Source organism: Vidua chalybeata, chromosome 7 (genome assembly GCF_026979565.1).
Source record: "Vidua chalybeata isolate OUT-0048 chromosome 7, bVidCha1 merged haplotype, whole genome shotgun sequence".
Lineage (NCBI taxonomy): Eukaryota > Metazoa > Chordata > Aves > Passeriformes > Viduidae > Vidua > Vidua chalybeata.
The window spans coordinates 13,107,130-13,126,628 of record NC_071536.1 but is presented as its reverse complement, the minus strand read 5'-3'; the positions used below and the strand labels follow the sequence as shown (position 1 = coordinate 13,126,628).

The 19,499-nt window shown below is 39.4% G+C and overlaps 1 long non-coding RNA gene across 1 annotated transcript; it reads right to left on the bottom strand.

Moving 5' to 3' along the window:
• Positions 1 to 6,921: 6,921 nt before the first annotated feature.
• Positions 6,922 to 8,911, bottom strand: LOC128790379 (uncharacterized). The gene is made up of 3 exons (XR_008431731.1): positions 8,677 to 8,911; positions 7,153 to 7,316; positions 6,922 to 7,001 (listed from the first exon to the last, which is right to left on the bottom strand). It is a non-coding gene; the product is annotated as an uncharacterized LOC128790379 (long non-coding RNA).
• Positions 8,912 to 19,499: the final 10,588 nt, after the last annotated feature.

Here is a 19,499-nt window from a genome sequence, read left to right as displayed (position 1 = left end):
TTTCAGTCTTCTCCAGCAGCTCCCTCAGCAACTGGAAAACTCCATCAATTAGTCCTCAGTGCAGGATATGCTTCAGCTGACTTGCTGGTAATCAGTTGCTCCAGAGCCTAGATTGATTTTGCCCTGTGATTATCAATTCTCCCATCAGACAGAACAGTCAATCTCAAAAACAAGAAGACATTTCAAGAAATAAGATCAGGATGTTTTACTCAGCACACAATTTCCTCCTATAACCCAACTTTGCAAGGTACATAAGTGTGTGCTTATCTTCAAGCACAATTAATCACCTCTTCAGCAACAGGAAGTTTTTTCTCTGGAACTGGAGATTACTTCTTCTCTTCTGCAGTTCCATACTTGTGTGGTTGTGCATTCTTTTTCTTTTTCTTTCTTTTTATTTTTTTAAAATTAATATTTCCTCTATTCTTTTTTCCCAGTCATATGTAATGCAACTGTGCAAAGTTTTCTTTCCTAAAGATGGGTGGGCAAGGAGAAAATTATTTAAATTATATGGTGGGGGAATAAGTTATAAAAATAGCAGCATATTCCAAACTTTTTAACAGGAATTTTTATTTCTGAGACACTAAAAATTCTCTGGAGGCCTAAGGACTAAGTACACATAAGACTGAACCCGGCTTTTTAATTAATTGTTTATCTTCTATAAATTAATTACATAACTTTCTGAAAACCACAAATTATCACCAAGAAGCTGCAAAAATTGCAAGTAAAACAAAAGAAAAGAAGAAATAAAACTGCCGTGAAAAACTTTATCCTTCCCAAGTCTCTGGGACATCTTTCGAATACCCATCTAATTTTAAATGTTTATGATCATGGCAAAAATGCTGCCACATGTTGCAAATGTGGAAAATATTGCCAATATTTTAAAAATATTCGAATAGAAAATTCTCATCTCTTAATCAGACATTTAGAGACAGCCTGTGTTACCTGTAATGCCAATGCAATGCTTCTGATCTCCACAAAAACCGTGATCCAGCCCTAGCATTGACTGTAGTGGTGCTTTTTGGATCTGAGTTCTAGGGAACAAAATTCTAGAAATGTAATTCATGAACTGGAGGACTCCGTTTGGGTGTATTTCCCTTGCAATACTTGAAAGTAATCTAGTCTCTTCCATAAAGATAATCTCATGTTTTTTATAAGGGTTACTCATGAAGATTCATTTTATCACAAGGCTTCCAGCTTGTTTGTCCATAGGAGGAATAAATCTTGAAGACTATCAAGCTTTGATAGCCAAATTTCTGACAAGGAGTGAACTTAGTGCCTATGTATGCGAACACCACTCATCTGATGAACACACCCTGATTAAATAGATGGTTCACTAGAACAAAGAGAAGAAGTAAGAACTGGGGAGGGCGGTTAATGAATCAAGTGTTTTTTCAAGCTATTACTATTCTTTTCTTCCTGAGTCCTTTTCCTGCACTTTAAAAAAAATTTCATCCTAGAATAATCTATCAATAGCACAAGCATTCACAACAGAGTGGACTCTGATCCACTTTCACTGTTAAGATAAATCTTCTATTGACATCAGTGAGTTTGACCCTGAAATATGCTTTTCTCATTGACTGGTCAGAGACCAGCTTTGCTGTCCAATTCATGTGATGCACACCATGCACTTATTTATTTAGGATCCAGAATGAGAAGTGAGAGTGGCAGAAAATCTGTTCTGAACTACTGTAGTTTAATTTGGATATTTGTGGGATTCAGTGGAGAGCCAGCAAGACTAACCTAGTTATGGAATAAGAATGTCAGCCATTGTCCATTAGGCCCTGGCCACATAATCTTTCAAATACAAATAATCTCTGTTGTGACTACGAAAAAACAGGGTTGGGTTTTGGTTTGCCTTTTTTTTAAAAAAAACTTTTACATGACATTTGGACCTCTCTTCCTACAAAGAGCTTGTCCAATATTTGACCTTAAACTTTGTGGAGTAGCCTTCTACACCTCCCAGATTTAATTCCTTCATTTCAGTATGTGCAAGGTATGAGATTAAGCAGCTCAAGGATGCTTAATCATGGCATTCTGGTCTATCACCCACAGAGTGGTGTGGGAGTCTTCTGCAGATATCCACAGCAGCAAGAAAACAGCTGGATTACTGTCATAATAGTTTGTGTGAGGAAGATAAAAAGAGCACTAGCAGGAAGAAGACTATCTTAGAAAATATTGCAGTGTGAAGTTAGGGTATGTCATGGGAAGGTAGAGAAGCCATCATTAGAGTTTCATCTAGAGTTTAAAACCTACTGTATGTTATTTGTGACCACTATAAGTTACTCAGAAAAACTTCCTTGCTGAGCCTAAGGCTCTGAATATCCTCATTTGCAGTTCTATAGCTTGTTCACTAGCTTCTCCATTTGATTTTGTACTTTCATTAGAAAAATTCTTCCTTTATGAATTTGAATATTTGCAATTTGAATATTGCAATATTTGCAATATTTGAATATTTACTCTTTGGCATGCTTCTTACACAGAGGACGTTGCTCAGTAATGCTGTGGTCCCTTTTATTTACTCCTAACTTCAGTTGTTTCTGGTCAGCCATTAATAGATAAATATTTTATTATCTAGTTTTCTTCATCTACTATATAGAAGGGTCTGGCAGTTGCAGAGGCCTCTTCCTACCCTTCACTCCATGACCTAACATGCCCTCACTCCAGAGATTATACTGTTACAATATTCCCTTGTATTTTAACACTCCCTCATTCTTCAGGAACACCTATTACATCAAGTTCTCCTTTCATGGTCATACACTCTGCCTTCACCTGTTATTTTTAAGCTTGTGGTATGCAGACATCGATATTACTTATTTTTGGCCATCCACCTATTTTTAAACAACTCCTCTGCTTAGCTCCCTGCTTCAGAATATACCACTGTAATTTAAGTTTAGTTATCCTCAATGTCATCCATGTTCCCTCCTTGTAGAACTGGATACAGAGTTAAGATGCTAATGGGGGGGAAGATATGTGGAAATGGAGGCACTCTTTTACCCAAAGACATGACTACCCACATCCTACCCAGTGCAAACAATTCACTGCCTGATCCTGCATGTTGCAATGAGATCAGAGCTGTGTGGCCACAAACCCCTTTCCATAATTAGATAAGGGCTGCATTTTCCCTTGGAAAGGTCCCTATTTATCACCAAGACATTTCAAAGCTCAAAAGCTCATTTTTCTTTTTTTTTCCCTCCTTTTTTTTTAAAGCTATGGGACAGCTGATTTTTCCTAGCAATTCTTTCCCTGTCAGGAAAGTGATAATGAAAAACAATTTCTACTTTGAATTTTTTTCAGCTATTCCATTACTGAACCTTCCATTGGCTCACTGGAAACTGCGAGAGAGGGTTTGATTCTTTTCTGTGGAAAGAACATGGAAAAAACCTTACTAGGTTTTTTGTAGCACAAGAACAAATTTTTTTTCATCCAGGATTTCACTTCAGTTTTGTCTAACATTTCTTTGAAAATACATGTCCCAATTTCCTTTTAAACTCTTGATTCTGTTCTGCTGCTGAAAAGGCTGTAGATGGAAGGGGAGAACCAGGAACTCCCCATGTCAATCAGCTCTATTCATTCAATAGCTGTATTTATTAGTTTCATTAAAAACATATTGAGCAGGCCTGGTTCCTCACTTCTGCACGCCTACACAATCCTGACTCCCTTGCCATCCCCCTGTCAGTAAAGGCTCTATCCTGAGGCCTCTCTCAGCTTGAGATTCCACATGAAACATGAATTCAAGAGGATATCACATGCTTTTAGGTCTTGTTGGAAAGACTTCACACAGCTTAACAGGTGTGGAGGGAGTGGGGGACAGTTAGAGGAGGAAAAAATACGTACTTGAGATGAACTAATAATCCATTTTTTAAAAAAGAGAAAGAAAAAGTCTGTGTAAAGCTTGGAAAGCGTCTCCATTGCTACTGCCATCACTGAAATGAATGTACATGTAACATCTGACCAGCACATTGCTCATAAACTATGGTTTTGTTGGAAATAAAGCACTTTGGGCTGCCATAAGACAAGGGAGCAGTTCTTGGAGAAGGCTGCTAATTTGCTACATTTGTAATGCTGAGGCATGGGTCCCCTTCAGAAAATATTATGTTCTCTATATACCTCCTCCTGTTATTAAAATCAGAACTATGTGGAAGAGCAGAACCACAATAGGAGCCTGCTACTTATGGGGCAAGAAGAATGGGTGTCAACAGAAGTACTAAAACTACACTGGCTGTCTTTTAGCACTTTTGTTGGTGTCCTTTAAAAAAAAAATTTTTTTTTGCTGTATGGCAAAATACAAAACATTTTGTAGGAATCAAAAGATCTCCATACTCACAACTGAGGTTGCAGGTTAAGTGCTACTGAAGTTGAAAACCTCCCTAGTAGCTTTAGTGGTCTTTAGTTCAGACATCAGGCTAGAGATAACTTTTCAGAAAAAGAAATTTCTTTCTGTATTCAGCCCTGAAGAGTGATCTATAAAAATCTATCTGCTCAGCCACATCTGGAACTTAGCATCTTCATCTCTTTGGAAATTATCTCTCTTTCCATAACCATCAGATTAGATAACTGCTACCTAAATACTCTAACATCCCTTTTCTTAAATACATATGGACCACAAAAATCAACACCTGCACCCTTACAATTCTTCAACAAAGGAAGAGACTGGAGGTTGCACTAATGCCCTTAAGCACTCCCAAAGATGTATCATATACAATCTCTTCCATACATACCCTCTTATTTTTTTTTTCTTAAGTGGGTCATAGTGTATTAACCCACAGTGTGTTACATAACCATTGTACTTTTTTGTCTTTTATGGCAATAGGAATTCAAAGATACAGCAAAAAAAATCTGCTTTCTACCAAACATAAATAATTCTTAGTATTACTTGCCCTGTCCTCAAAGTGTTTAATCTGCACAGCCACCCTTGACAGAGAATTCTTAGCACTGCTTCCTTTCCAGATGATTGAGCAGAGGTGTACTGGCATCACAAAATACATATTAGTATCACATCAGCGTGGCCTCAGCCAAGACTGAATATATATGCATCCTGATATTTACACGTCTTTGTGTGACAAGAAGTTAGCCCTACTGAGACAGAGAGCTCACCCAGTTCACAAGCACGTGCTTGGCCCTTCCCAGGTTACACACAGCCCCTGAGTGATGCATCACACAGTTCCAACAAAGAACACTGCAGAGAGGAGAAAGGAGCGGGGGGCAGAGGGAAAGAACCACAGCAAGCCGTGCTTTCACCTACAGTATTAGTAGTTTGCCACAGCACACACCACAGCTGAGAAGCCACAATACACAGAGTATCACCATAAAATTTCAGAAGGCTTCAGGCATCTGCCCATAAAAAGTAACAACACTTCATAAGGCTGCAAGCATCTGCCCCTCTTGGTCCTTAGCCCACCCTTTTCTACCCCTCATGTTCATGCATTGCACCTGTGCCCTCTGTTCCCTGTGGTGATTGGTCAGTGCACCTGGGCACTCTGGCTCATTGCTGTCAATGCTGCTCACCTGCTTTTCACAGCTGTACCCACTGGGGCTGAGGCTCCGCCGCAGCCCCACTCCCAGTTACCACAAACTGTGTACCTACAGTACTTCACTTACCTGGTCTGCCACTAAAGGTATCACTTCAGCACTGTGGCAGTCAACTAAGGAGAACTTGATGTTTAACAGGATATAACTTGATTGAAGGCAATACAAACCAGGAATGACATGGTTTTGTAAACAGATTAGCAGACAGGTGAGACCAGGGGAATCAGTCTGTAGCCTCTGTCTCTTTGGAATCTGATAATTTCTTTAATGCAGGTACTCCTGTCTGGTAGAAGAATGCTATCATCCCTGGTTTGGGAAGTTAATGGGAGGCTAAAGACTCCAAATACCAATAAAGATATTTAGTTATTGAATTCTACTGTGAATTTGGACTAAAGTGACAGGTTTACAGAGGCACAGGAGTATCTGGCTTGACACACAAGGTTTCTTAACACCACACTTGTATTACACTCAGAGGAGCTTTGTTCCTCTCCTCTCTGACATTGCTTAACTATAGGAGTGGGGTAGGAGAATGTTAAGGATTGTGGTACCACCAGAAAGGTAAGGAGGGAACATAAAGACATTAAAACTTTCATATCCCATATCCTACCTGTGTCTGTACACACATATAAATACATATGCATGTATGTGGGTTCACACAGAAAGCAGTGATGATGCTGATGGGGACTAGCTGCTCACTCTGACAGTTGCCAGCACACAAAATACATGTCAGTCTGGTTCCTAATAGGTTTGTATTCCCTTGCACAGCTGGAGAAGTTTGGCATAGCTAAGAGCAGCTACAATCAATAAGCCTTAAATTTAAGTGGTACAGAAAGTGGTTTCAAATAGTTCAAATAGTTCTTCTGGGTCAGCTGTGGGGCATAATGCACATAAAGGAAGAATCATAAACATCCTTGACCTATCAAGTGTTTTCACCAGCCATAATTTTTCACCAAACAAAGCAAAACAAAAAACTTCCTAAGTATAAAGTAATTTTGGCATCAGACTCTCCTTGTTTGCAGTCAGATCACACTGTAAGACAATTGGCATCTTAGTCAGATTAATAAAAATTATGGCACAGTCTGAGGGTCCCATCCTTTTACTGGATTTTTCTGAAACCAGTTACAAATTCTTTTCAGAAAAATCAACACAAAGGAAAAATAAATTTCTCTGGGCCTTACTGAAAAATTAGTTGCTATACTTATAACAAAATATATTGTACCTATGGCTAGGTGGAAACCGTGGAATCGGTTTTGGTCAAGGAGAGATGCTGTTCCCAACTTGGTGTCAAAGTCAACTCAAGTCCCCTGCAGACTAGGCTGTAAATGTCTAGAAACTGGATTCAGCATACAATTCAGTAATTACCAAATGACAGTTCAAACCATCCTCTTGAGCTTGGCTACTGTCAGTAGAAGCTCTTTCCCCACTGCTTATTGTTAATGCCTGAAATTTTGTTAAGTGTACCATCTCTAGTCTCCCTGCGGAAAGAGGAAATCAGCATTAGGCTTTCATAGCAGAATCACCCAGGCAAAATGTCTACACAGATATTAATACCTTTTTGTGTGTCTACTAGAGCCATGGAGCAAGTGAATTCCATGGGCATTCTATACTTATGCTATTTATATTTACCTAAAATGTCTGCAGTGGCGTGGGTACAATCTGGCTCTTCCACATCCTCCTACAGTTCCTGACCATACAGCTCCTCATAACATCGTGCTCTACTCAAAATCAAACTTGAGCTGAAATTTTCTTTGAATGTTTTGTCTCCATTGTCCTCTTCCTCCCTTTCTCTTCTGTTAAAAAAAAAAAAAAAATCAATAAGGCATTTAAATCTGAGTGTATATTTCTCTATTAAATTGACACAAACATACAAGCAATTTTCTCAGAGCTGTTGACTATTTTTAATCTGTTTAAGCAGTTCCAAGAAAGTCTTTCCCTATGTGGGAAGTAGGGCACTTCTAAAAAGTGAAAGGTAATCAAAAGCTTTTTGACATAGTGACTCACTGACAGTGATTTCTGATTAATTAGGGGTACATTCTCCTCTTGATCCCTACCTATATAATATAACTCCACTAACGTCAAAAGAGAAAGCTGCCCTCCTTAAGGCAGCACCTACCCAGGGGGCTGGTCTTTTGCTCAGGGGCTGAACAGAATTGCTCAGCCTCTGGATGTTTCTTTCACCTGCCCGCTGCTGTGGGTCAGCTTCCTTCTGGAGCATGTGACTACCTCTTGCTGCCAGTACCAGCCAGTGCAGGCAGTGGCAGGGGAAGGAGGAAGCCTGCCCGGCCTGGTGGCCATCCCGGCTGCTGCTGGCACAGCTGACATCTGGAAGCACCAAGTTGGACATCTGAGGCACCAAGCTGAGGTGGCCCAGCTGTCGGGGGCTGCATTCAGAAAGCAGGGCAGCTACTTCTCATGCTGCAGATCCATTAATTTTGGTCAGTATCTGGTCACAATGACACAGTTTCTGTGATCTCCTGGCGCTCCCCTCACAGACAGCTGTGGTCATCAGGAGAGCCTGAGAGCAGCTGCTGGAGGGAATGGCACCATGTGGCAGAGTTGGCAGTGCTCATGTGGACATGGAAACACACCTGGAGCCTCCTGGGGCTGCTCCAGGAGCTCAGCACAGCTTGCAACTGACACCACTGAAATCTCTTATCTTTCCCCACACAATCTCCTAAAACAGCACCCATGTCTCTGCCTTTGAGCACCCACTGGTCCTCGCTGCCACCCAGGCAGGGCTGCAGCGGGTGTCTGACAGGGCCATACCAACAATTTAACAGTAGGGACAACCAGACTATGGCTCTGTGTTGAGTTTACAAATGAAAATGTGACTTGTGGATGTCTAGATGGCTGAGTTCAATCCATGGCTCAGGACAGCAGGCACCCAGCATCAGGAATGCTGATAGAAAAACAGACAAGAAGGTAACAGCAATGTCCATCACAAAGAACATGGCAGCATTTTATAATTCTTTGATTACATTTTATACTTCTTTGGTGAAAATAAACCCCCTCCTGGCTCTACAGAAAGCCTGGACAGCTTTGCAATGGGCAACCCCAAAAGAGTGAGGTAGGGGGTGGCAGAAGAGGTGCAACAGAATCACTGTGCAGGGAGAGGGCAGCATGGCTTCCGTGTACTGGGAAAGGACCCACCTGACGGGAGGACATGTCATCCTGTGCTTCCCTTCCACCTCAGTGCTCCTGCTGCTGATGGCACCACTCCCAGTTGCTGAGGCCCTGAGCAGGGCTGGCTCCCCAATGCCAGCAGGTGCCCGATGGGACAGGCCGGCTGTGCCGGGACACCTGAGGGGAGAAAGGCGCCGTTCTGAGGGCCCCGCGCTCTCCGCAGGGCCCAGCTGTGAGGCGCCTGAGGGGCCCCGCTGTGGGCCCTGCTCCCCACAGGGCTACAAAGGGAAGCTGTCATCTGGCAACAGGAAAATATGGAAAAGGAGAAAAATGAGGAGTGGGCTGAGATGATTTGGGGAAATGCTTGCAAAATAAGCATCAGAAAATAAAAGCAGAATGGAAACAGTTACAGTTTATTAATTACCATTACTTGGGATTGCAGGGTATTTGAGGTGATGCCTGGGTGCTCCTTATGTGACTTTACATGGAGACAAAGATCTATTCTGTGCCACAGCTCATGAACTGTATTTAGGCTACACGTTGGCAGCTTTCACTGTTTCCCAGAGGATCAGGTGTTGTTCTTTGATCATAAGGGCTGTGCCCTCCTTCCTATTCCAATTTATCTTCTTTCTAGTAGCTCCTTCTGCACCATATGCCAGCCACACTATTTCAGGGTCACAGAAAAGAGGTAGAAAGTAACATTTATTTTTGGGACCAAAATATTCACCTAAGAAGGCCAAGGTTCTCATTGCTGATTTTTAGGTACTTGTATTTATTTTGTAAGGGTAAAAAGCTATTGTTGAAGGGCAGGAAAGTTCCCATTTCTCAAAGATAAATATTCCAAAACACTTTTAAAATGGTATTGTCACTCAACTACACTTCTCTTTACTTCTGGGCTTAGTACTAGGTTTCATGACATCAGCTAGACGGAATCCTGAGAGGATAAGGGCCTCCTGATTACCTCAGTAAATTAGAAACACTAGATAAGATCTTCAAACGAGAAGGCAAACATTTACTTGGAGTGGGACTCTATTTCCCAGTTCCCATACTCTATGTTACTTGGGAATCTAAACTTGAATTCTTGTTCTATCTGTTTGAGATACTTTTGTTCCGTCTGCACCTCCAGAAAGCCCATCAGAAATTCAGCAGATAAAGGTAAATTTGACTGAGTTTGGAAGAGTATTCAAAGCCCTGAAGAATTTTAACCTCAAGATTAATTAGCTGCAGCATCTTTGTCTTGTTCAGTTTTATTGCCTCTCATCAGTGAACATTAAACTGACAGAACAGAAGCAGACAATAAATCTGAAACCATGCACAGGGGTACATGAGTAAGGCTCTGTGAAAATAGGATGTGGCTGTTATGATTTCAGACAAGAGATTTCCAGAAAAGTGAAGTCCATGGACAAGCCATGGACACAGAAGGCCCCTGGAAGTAATTGTTCCAATGACCTTCGTTAGCTCTCAGTACCACAGAGGCACATGATGAGGCACTGGAGCTCTCAGTCAGTGTATATGGCTTGTGACTAGGCCTTTGGAAAGACTTCCAGCCAGGTGGTCAGGAACTGTTAATGAAAAACTGTTTATTTCATCAAAACCAACATCCTAAAAAACCAATTAAACTCAGAAGTATTACAAATATTTGCAAAAAAGCAGTAAAATAACATGATTATGGTGGCAAACCTTTGCTTTCATTCACATTTAATATTTCTCTCCTTGTTTACTCTCATTAGAAAAAGGTGAGTAAAGCCAAAAATAAAAATCATTACTTAAAAAAAGAAAATTAAAAAAAAAGAAGGGAGAAAAACCTGGGAGAGCTGGGGTTGTTCAGCATGGAAAAGGCTTTGGGAGAGACCTCACTGCAGCCTTTTAGTACCTTAATAGGGCTCATAAAAAGCATGGTGGAACTTTTCATACAGGCAGATAGTGACAGGTCAAGGAGTAATGGTTTTAAACTAAAACTGAGCAGGCTTAGATTAGGTACTAGGAAGAAATTCTTTACTCAGAGGCTGGTGAAGCACTGGAACAGGTTGCCCTGGGAGGTCTGGATGCTCCATCCCTGGCAGTGTTCAAGACAGGCTGGATGAGGCTCTGAATAACCTGACCTAGTAGGTGACATCCTTTCCCATGACAGGGGAACTGGAACCAGATGAACTTTAAGATCCCTTTCAGCTCAACCTATTCTATGACTCTGTGTCTGAAAAGTTGTGCTAAGTTTGCATATGGTAAGTTTGCATCAGATGAGCTCAACAGAAGGCTCATATACAGTTTAATCCTAGAAGTAAATGAATTATTCTTTCTTCAGAAAATTGTACCCAATAGCAGGAGTTGCCCAAGGTGTGTGACTGTGTGCTACTGAAAAATTTCAAAGAGGAGGAGTTAATTCACCTTCTGTCCTTTCCTTGGCCTCCAGCCCAGGGAAGTGTCTGACAGCTACTCCTGCAGACTAATAACCTACTTGCTCCTAAGAGGACGTGAAAATTGCATTTTCTGAAACTTCCTGGAAAACAACCAGGTTAAATGCTTACCTGTAATTGATAATCATCTCTCCAGTTGGGTTTCACACTGTGCTGCTCTTCAAAAGGTCTTTGGATGTCCCTTTCACAGATGGAGAGCAAAGGACTAAATTACACAAGAAGTATCTTTGTCTAGATGTACAGACATATACAGCTGTCAGACTGATCAAGATGCTAAAAGCTTCCAGAAGTTTTCAAGGAAGAGAGAATGTAAAGGAACCTAGACCTTGTCTTTACAAGGAAAAAAGCTATAATGTGAAAATTCTATTTGCAGAAATAATTCTGTCAAACATAACTCCATTCATACCTACATCATACTAATTGATCCACAACAAAGAGACCATTTTTTCAGCTATGACAACTCAATCACTCAATCTCTGTGACACCAGGATACCACTGTCACACTGAAGCAGACAAACCATGATCCAGTTTTGACCATTTGTAACACAAGCTCAAAATTTGGACCTGTGCTGAGCCCTTTTCCAGTGCTCAAGAGCTGTTTCTTAACATACACTCAACCACTACAAATTACATCCATCATTAAATACCTGTTACAACTTGAGCGACCAAAGCAGCCATGGGCATCATTTCTTCACTGTCTTCCAATTTGACCATATGGTTTTTCAGAAATGCTTAACAATACCCCAGTTCCTTTTGCCTTCAACTCATCCCCTGGAGTGAGTTACCTGTGGATATGTCTCTCTTCATTAGCTACAGAGGGAGTATAAATGGGCAGGCTAGAGTGATCATCTGACTTCTAGATGCAGATGTCAGGAGGGGAATCCTACCCTCTGTCTGTCTGACATAAACAATCCTAGCAGGCTCCCTATCAGGGCAAGTGAGGCATGTTGTCCCAGAAATGAAACTCAGCCAGCTGGCATCAGATGGGCCCTATAGAATGTCCTGCTGCAATGCCCACTGAGGTTGCTGCAGTGTGTGAGCACAAGGCAGCAAAAACCTAAAGGGATATTGGCCTGTCTTGAAAAAGTAATTTCATTTTATGTCATGACACTGCGAAGTAATTGTACTCAAAATAACTGGTTTAACTGCCTAAATACGTTTTTAGTACTTGAGCATCCAGGTGGATTCAATTGTGCTTGCAATTTTGCAGACATTAACGAGGGAGACTAAATGACTGAGGCGGGGAAAGAGAACAATGCTGCACTCCTGTGAGACAGCCTGACACACGGACTAGAGCACAGCACAAGCTCTCAGGAGCCTCCAAGTCTAGACCCGTTTTGACCACTGACTGACATATGTTGTAAAGCTAAGCATGGAAAATAAAACACAACTGTTCTCTGTGTCTTTTACAAAAATAATACTGGCTGAAATCTTTAACAAGTGTAAGCTATCAAATAACAGAAATAACTGACTCCAAAAGAAGCAGAATTACAAGCCAAATTCGGTCAGCTTTTAAGAATAAGAACTTCCTTCCTGAGCATCTTTTCCAAAAGCAACATGTGACACAGCATGAATATAAGCAACACTTGAACTGTTACAAAATACATTAAAAATAAATTACTTAAATTCAGAAATATTATTCTGATGGGCTAAAGCAGACTTAGAAGATGTATTTTTATGTCAACAACTGTTTACAGAACACTAGCCTTAACTCCAAAAGCCATTTAACTCTTCACAGAAGTTTTCATGAAGAAATAATGTACAAGGCACACTGGACACTGTTGGGCCAAACACATTCTACAGTTTATTACACATATTACATTCTTAAATAAAAATGCGTCACATAACATTTTTGCATAGATATCTTACAATATACGAATTTAAAAAAGAATTATGAAACAGACCAGTAACAAAAATAAATTTTTTCTTCATTAATAATTTTGTAACATTAACATACCACCATCATATAATACAAATAATATTTTTAAATCTTAAGACTTTTTGTACAGCAAAAAAACTGACAAAGTAATATATTTATATATATATATATATATAAAAAGCTTAAAAAAAATAAAATGTCAAAAAAAGGCAGAACTGAGGGCTACAAGATTGGGTACTTCTGTGATATATTAGAAATACCAGAGTAGGCCTGAGAGAACGTGACCGAGGGCATCTCCGAAATGCACTTGTCAGACACATCTGGTAAAAGAAAAATTATAGTGCAAAATGAAAGTCCTTCAAGCAATGTTGTTTTTTGTTTGTTTGTTTATGTTTTTTTTTTTTTTTTTTTTTTTTTTTAATAGGGAGCATTAATACATTTTGTTGTTGTTGTTGTTTTTGTTAAACAAAAATCTCATGTGTGGTAGAGAGCAAGAAGTTTCAAAGAACAAAAGGGAAAAGCAAAAAAAAAACCAGAAAACAACAACAACAAAAAAAAAAAAACTCAGCCTGCATTATTATTTTTTTCAACTAGACGAGCAGACATGCCAAACTAAGGCCTTGTTTCTAAGAGAAAAGCTCTTATGGTTTATATGCAGTGATTTCAAAACCAGGTACTTAAACTGGTACAAGAACCTTCCTGTAGAGGTATCTTAATTAGTTGAAGCATTTCTTACACTTCAGCTTAACTGCATAGGATGCCAATGCAAACTTGATCCAGGCAATCACATAACAGGTGCAGCTACAAAGTGATTTAGCTAGACTGATTTTAATGTAGTACAGCTTCCCTGGTAGAGACATGGCCTTGGTAACAAAGTAGTGTTTAAACCAGTGTTTTGATCTACTTCCAGAATCTGACAGATTTAAATACAGAGTGATGGGTAAAACATATGTTGCAAAACATAAAGATCAGCCCTTCAGCCATCAGGCCTTCCAGGGACTGTATGTTAGCTTTTCATTTCCCCGAGAGCCCAACAATAAAGGCTAAAATTCCCATGTTTCCGTCCATTCTAGTTCCCTTTAGCGTGTACATGCGAAGCCCTTATCCCCCTCCCTTCCCACCTCCCCTCCCAATCCCCAAATTTGCAGCCTACTCATTCACAGTACACAGCAACATGTATTTCCCAGCACTGTTGAAAACTTTCCTACAGAAGCTGACATGATTCCTAAAATGCAGTGGCAACAGCAAGTGCCCTCCTTAAACGAAAGCAATAGGCACAGTTGGCTACTACAAACTGTAATTCAGTAGCTCAGTTTGCTCTTCTGTGTAGGTATATACAGTATACTGTCGTACATCCACACCCACACAGAGACAGGGTGGAGAACCTGTTTTCTGGCAGTATATAGAAATTAGGACCAAAGCACTTAAAAAAAAAAAGTCATCAAAGCTTTCATTTTAAAAATCGCAGATTCCAACTTCAATTATTACACCAAAAATTCCATCAACAAGCATTAAGGAAAACTATAAAACCCTGTTTCTAAAATGACGCCTGCATTTGAAAGTTTTCAGGTAGGGAAATTCATTTTGAGGTGATAAAGGCAGTCTACTCCCCATCTCAACATTTTAATGTATATAATTTATATATACAACTGTATCATTATATATATAACTTATATAGCACAAGTATTCTCAAGACTTCTTCCTCTAAGGGAGGACTCTAAGGGAGGAGGAAATTCTCAGCTTTACAACATAGATCTTAGTACCTGGTAGGCCAGATCCTACAGTCCTTACAATGCTAAATCTTGCCACTGAAGCCTGTGCAGAGCTGTGGAAGAGAAAGACTGCAGCAGCCATCCCTAAACTATTAATAAAAAGAGACACAAGTGTGACAAAAGAAAGAAAAATATCCAAGCTTGATCTGGAAAAGAACATTCATGAAGTTGTAGTTTAAATGCTAATGAAAGACAGGCAAGACTTGTCAATGTTGTAGTATCTTGGGAGAAAAGTATTTCTATTTTTTCAAGACAAAGTTAAATTGTTATTGTCAAGCATTGTTTTGTTTGGGTTTTTTTTTTGTTTTGTTTTGTTTTTTTTTGGTTTTTTTTTTTCTTGGTATGTAGATATCTTTACAAGTGCAATTCTATCTGAAATCAGCAAAAAGTAGTTTAGAAGTTCTGGGTTAGAGCATCGCCCATGATATGAAAGCTCAAAAACAGGCTTACTGGATGGAATGACAGAATGTGCCAAGTCCTGAATGAAATCAAGAGTAAAAGCCCTTGATCCACTGAGTGCTGGCCTTTTAACACTGAATTATTTACAAAATTTTCCTTTTTTAAATTTAAAGATTTTGACATATATTAAGAGAAGAGGAAGGGAAACACTTAAGGAAGTTGGACTTCATCAGCTTTGCCAAAAGTACCAATTACCACCTCTTTTGTATACAGACAAATAAATTGTGTTAAATAGGAAGAGCAACCTTTATATTAGATACAAACCCCAAATTGTCTAGGGTCAGATAAAAATGAGGGAGAAAGCCTGATTCTGCAGATATAAGAAAGCTCACAGCTAAGATTTACTCAGTCACTGCAACAAACATATTGATCAGCTCCATTTTAGCTATACATCCTAGTGATTAGTTAATTTTTTATGCCTGAAGTTAAAACAATTCTGAAAGCAAGGGCTGAGGGATGCTCTTGCATTGAGATTCTTCTTCCCATCTGTGTTTGGTCAGTGCTTCCCATGCATTAAGTGGAAATGTGCTACTCGAAGGAAAACAGCAATTCCAAAAAGTCTGAGGAAAATAAGTGAATGAAAAAAATGTTCACCTTAGTAGAAATATGTTGGCTTAGATTTCAGGTCCTGGAAACCATTTCTGAGACATCACATGGGTCTTCCAGTCTAGCAAACTTGTTTCCATAATATCTGGCTAGTCCCTGCAGCTGTGACACATATCAAGGTATGATATTGCTTCAAACTGGTTTGCTAAGGGTTTGGGTTCTTTTAAGATTTCTTCCTCTCTAGGTCTCCTTCATGAAGAAAACTTATAAAGTTTAACAAGGATGAAACTCTCAGAATTCGAGAAAAAACCTACAGATCAGCCCTACAGTCTGTTTCATCAGCACAAGACTATGAAGAAATAGAACCAGTACACACTTAATAAGTAAGAGCTGTGAAATGAATCACAGAAAAATTAGTATTGGAAGGTACTTCTGGAGGTCACCTAATCCAACATTCAACCCTTTGTTTAGTGAGATCAGACTGCTCAGGATCTCATCCAAGATATTGAAAGAATCTAGAATTTCACTTCAGTTGCTAGTTTAGCCAGGTAATGTAATTGTCTAGACTGAGTACTAGCTACTGAAAAAGAACAACTCAGAGATAATGAAAAATACTCTGGGTTCTGCCATCCACTTTTAGACCAATCTCTATAAAATATATCTGATATTTTATGTTGTTCTTTATCTCCTAAGGGGAAAACCAAACAGAATAAAGATGCACTGAAGTGCTGTTTTAGTGTAAGAAGTGACTAAAATACAGCATAATGTGTCTTCATATTTGATACAGTACACATTAAACAATATATCTTTTAGTTCAAAGTGAACCATCAATGATCATGTCAAAAAAACCCAAATTTTGCTAGCCAGGCCTCAAGCTGGTGGTACAGAAGTATATTTTTATAAGCATATTTTTATGCACAGATTTGACAAATTTGATTAGAAAACTATTTATAACAGTGCTTCCTAAATTATTTTTTATTAGTCAGTTTTCAAAATAGAATCTTGACTTTAAGTTGTCACAGATAATGGAAAAATCCAGAATAAATATATTTTATCAACACTGTCACATACAAAGCATATCTCAACCTGGAATATTCTGTCTCCTCAATCACGAAAATGATTGACATATGGGAGCAAGTCTAGCAGTGATTCACCATGAAGGTAGTGGAACACATGATGGATGAAAAGAGGCTGAGAGACATGATTCAGCCTTAGGAAGAGAAGGATAAGTGTAGATCTTATTGCTATCTCCAAATACCTAACCAAGACTGTAGAGAAGAAGCCAGACTCTTCTTGGAGGTGCACAGTGGAAGAGGCCTGAAAACAGGTTTGAACATGAAAAATTCCTACTTGACACACAGATTTTTGGTTGTTTTTTTTTTTTTTTTACCATGAAAATGGTTAAATATTGGAACAGCTTGGACAGAGAGGTTGCAGAATTTCCATTCGTGAGGATATTTAAAACAGCTGGATACAGCCGTGAGCAACGAGCTCTAGTTGGAGGTTGGCTACGATGGCCTCTGGAGGCCCCTTTCCACATGCATGGTTCTATGATTGACTGTTCCGATCCAAAATATTATTTAGCTAATCACAAAAACTCACATTTATTTTATTTGCTTTCTCTGTGTACACTATTTTGTGAGACTTTTAGCTCAATCTGTTTTCATCCTATAGTTCCATGACCTTGGAAACCACAATCTGACTTTCTTATAATGGCTTCTCTTTTGCAAATAGGTATAAATCTTGCATTGAAGGAAACAAGGTAAAGCTTCTCCTTTCTACAGCTGGATAACTCAGTCCTCAACTGTCACCAAATTTATGGGTTTGCTTTCAAGAAGCTTTACACAGAGCCTTTCCTCTTTAGTCTGATTCTACTCATAATTTACAGAGAGAGAACAACTGTACAACTTCAGCAAGGAGACACAGGCCCAAAAAGGAACTAACTATAACAGACTACACAAGTTTGAAGTGTACAGCTTAAAATATCCGCAAAGAAACAAACCTGTCATTGTAAAAAAACCAATCCTGGAATGTGTCACTAATTATGCCTTTCCAAAATGGAGACTCCTTCTATAAAATACCAAAGTTATGGTTCAAAATTTTAGTAATGACTAAGACACTTGCATATGAGCACCCAAAAACGGAAGTCAAGAGATTGACTGGGTACACCATATATACAGCTGAAAAACATCTTGCTTTTCAAACATAAGAGGTGGTTTCAAAGCTCAAATTTTGGCTTCAGAGTTCAAGACCTGCTACAAAGCCTGAGAAATTTGAAATCTGCCTTTTACCTCCTTTTTACTATGTTTTTTAGGCTATTTGGATCCAGGATTTAGATGTAGGCTTCCTTTTGAACAAAGTAAAAATATATTTCAGCATTTTTTTTTACCCTAGGGCCCTTGTTCTGGTATATTTAAATAAGATGACAACAAGACCATAAATGACAACTGGAACTAAAAGACAGTCTTACTTGACTTTTTCCAGTTTAAATAGAGTCTGGTGTTTAAACCATCACTTAGTAATTAAGGTTTCTATACTACTGATAGCATGTCTAAAGGCAGATGTGTTCAGAGGGCAATGGAAGATATTTATGCAGGTTCACAGCCAATGAATATTGTACTGGAGAATTTGAGAGCATAAATTTTAGGACACTACAGTAATGAAATTCTAGGATTCTCTTATACCTTTTAAAATCTAATGCATTCACAGGATGCTCTACAGTTTCACACAGCTGAGGTTTCAGTTCCCATTAGGTATCTTCCTGAGGAGCAGCAGAGGGGCAGCACCAGTCTCTGCTGTCTGGTGATCAGTGACAGGATCCAAGGTAATGGGATGGAGCTGTGTCAGGGGAGGTTCAGGATGGACATTAGGAAAAAGTTCTTCACCCAGAAGGTGGTCAGACACCTGAAAAGGCTCCCCAGTGAAGTGGTCACAGCCCCAAGCCAGCCAGAGCTCAAGGAGCATTTGGACAACACTCTCAGGCACATGGTGGGATTCTTGGGATGTCCTGTGCAGGGCCAGAAGCTGGACTTGATGATCCTTGTGGGTCCCTTACAACTCAGGACACTCTGTGATTCTGTGATCTGGCAGGATGCTCTATTTGTTCCAACACAAACTGGATTCTAGGGCCCTCAGTCCCAGTGAAACAGCTGGGTGGAATGGCCATAAGAAGTATGCAAATACAGAAGTAGAGAAATACGAGATTGTCAGCAAGCAGTGCTCTGCAATTTTTAAATGTATACATATATATATATATATATAAGCATATATATATACACATATAGAGTATAGTTAGTTTTAAATCTTTGGAATAAATTCAATTTTTTCTTCTCTCTCTCTTTCTTTCTGACTTTCTTTCACTCTCTCTCATGCTCTTATCATGAATATTACATCATTGCCCCTAAAAGATGGTTAGATTTTGGTCCATATTTCATACCATATGGGCCAGACATCGTATTTCCCCCCTGTCCCCAAAGTGTTCAGTTGACAGTCACAGTGTTTTGTGAAAACTGTGAGGAAAACCAGCATCTTTTGAATAAATTCAATCTCTCACTGGAACCAAAGGTTGCAAAATGCTGAGAATTCAAGTGCCAAGGATCCCGGTGACAGCTCTTAAAAACATCTATTGAGATTCTTGTTTGCTCTTTTTTTCCCCTTAGAGTACAATTTTACCTCCCAAAACATAAATTAAGGGAAATATTTAACAGTCAATGAGTCAAAACAGTCAAAGAAGGGCAGTTGGCTAATACATTATAAAAGAGCAGCAACCATTTGTGGACC